This window comes from Arachis duranensis, chromosome 10, assembly GCF_000817695.3.
Source record: "Arachis duranensis cultivar V14167 chromosome 10, aradu.V14167.gnm2.J7QH, whole genome shotgun sequence".
In the NCBI taxonomy this organism is placed as follows: domain Eukaryota; kingdom Viridiplantae; phylum Streptophyta; class Magnoliopsida; order Fabales; family Fabaceae; genus Arachis; species Arachis duranensis.
Window position 1 is genome coordinate 53,680,730 of NC_029781.3, and position 2,361 is coordinate 53,683,090.

Here is a 2,361-nt window from a genome sequence, read left to right on the forward strand (position 1 = left end):
AAAAAAATATTGCCTCTTTATTCTAAAAATCTACTATTTTATTCATGTTTGATGATGATGAGAAAAATAAATTATAACTTAATTGAAAATAAAATCAAAGTAGATATGCTAATTACTACTACTCCTATATAACTTCTAAGGTAAAATCCTATAATAATACTATCACAGAGTTAAAGCTATAATTAGAACTTAACAACCTGTATTTTGGGAAGTGGATGTTCCTCTAGTCTGTGGGATGCTTGGTCCTTCAAAAATTAATTTCTGACGCTTCAGTTCCTTCAGTGCACATCCTTGCTATTCCTGTTCCCTTAGGTGCCATGATCTTAATGAGTTTTAGCTCAGTGATAATGGCAAATCACACCAAACTTAGAGGTTTGCTTGTCCTCAAGCAAAAGAAAGGATAGGAGAGGAATAGAGGGAGAGGCAATTTCGAAATCCAAAAGATATGATGAGTTAAAAAAAAGATTTGAAAAAGATTTGGATTGGAAAAAGATTTGTGTTTATGAATTAAGATACATTTGATATTTAAAAAAAAGGGATTTTAGAAATTAGGGTTTTTAGAAATTAGGATTAAAATTTTTGGAATTGAAGGATGATATTTTGAAGCATGTTTATGCAAGAAATCATGAATTGAAACATAAAAATTAGAAAATTTGTGAAGAAAAACGAATTTTACCTCCTCCCCACCATTCTGGCGTTAAACGCCCAAATGCTGCTTGTTTTGGGCATTTAACACCCAATTGCTGCTTCTCCTGGGTGTTCAACGCCCAGCTGTTGCTTCTTTCTGGCGTTGAACGCCAGGAAGTCCTTTGTCACTGGGTGTTTTTCTAAACGCCCAGGATGCTGTAGTTCTGGCGTTAAACGCCCAGAAGGTGCTTCTTTCTGGCGTTCAACGCCCAGAAGATGCTCCTTTCTGGCGTTCAACGCCCAGATGGCTATCCTTACTGGCGTTAAACCTTTCTGGCGTTTAACGCCCAGATGGCTACCCTTACTGGCGTTGAACGCCCAGTTGGTGCTTCTTTTGGGCGTTCAACGCCCAAAATGTTTCTTACTGGCTTTTTTCACGCCAGTGAGCTTCCAAATTCCCTTGTAACTCTGTGAATCCAATCAATTGCTATGTTACCTTGAAGATACTTTGACATATACCTGTAAAAATCAATTAATTAATCAAAACAAATAAAATGAAATTTTGTGATTGGCTGGGTTGCCTCACAGCAAGCGCTTCTTTAATGTCGTTAGCTGGACTATTACTGAGCTTTAATTAAGTCTCAGTTTTGAGCATTCTTGCTCAAAATTGCTTTCAAGATAATGTTTAACTCTCTGTCCATTAACAATGAACTTTTTGTTAGAGTTATTATCCTGAAGCTCTACGTATCCATATGGTGATACACTTGTAATTACATATGGACCTCTCCACCGGGGTTTTAATTTCCCGGGGAATAATTTGAGCCTAGAATTAAATAGCAGAACTTTCTGCCCCGGCTCAAAGACTCTAGATGACAATTTCTTATCATGCCATCTTTTTTCTTTCTCTTTATAAATTTTTGCATTCTCGAAAGCATTGAGTCTAAATTCCTCTAGCTCATTTAACTGAAGCAATCATTTTTCTCCAGCTAACTTGGCATCAAGGTTCAGGAATCTGGTTGCCCAGTAGGTCTTATGTTCCAGTTCCACTGGCAAGTGACATGCCTTTCCATACACAAGCTGATATGGAGAGGTCCCTATAGGGGTCTTGAATGCTGTTCTGTATGCCCACAGAGTATCATCTAAGCTTCTTGCCCAATCCCTTCTACAGTTAATTACAGTCCGTTCCAGGATTCTTTTAAGTTCTCTGTTAGAGACTTCAGCTTGCCCATTTGTCTGTGGATGATATGGAGTGACTACCCTGTGGCTAACTCCATAACGAACCAAAACAGAGTAAAGCTGTTTATTGCGGAAATGAGTGCCCCCATCACTGATTAATACTCTAGGGGTACCAAATCTGCTGAAGATGTGTTTCTGGAGGAATTTTAACACCGTTTTAGTGTCATTAGTAGGTGTTGCAATAGCTTCCACCAATTTGGATATATAATCCACTACCACCAGAATATAAGTATTTGAGTATGATGGTGGGAAAGGTCCCATGAAGTCAATGCCCAATACATCAAACAACTCAATCTCCAAGATCCCTTGTTGAGGCATGGCATAACTGTGAGGCAGATTACCAGATCTTTGGCAACTGTCACAATTAAGTACAAACACTCGGGAATCTTTATAGAGAGTAGGCCAGTAGAAGCCACATTGGAGGACTCTTGTGGCTGTTCGCTCACTTCCAAAATGTCCTCCATACTGGGATCCATGGCAGTGCCATAGGATCTTCTG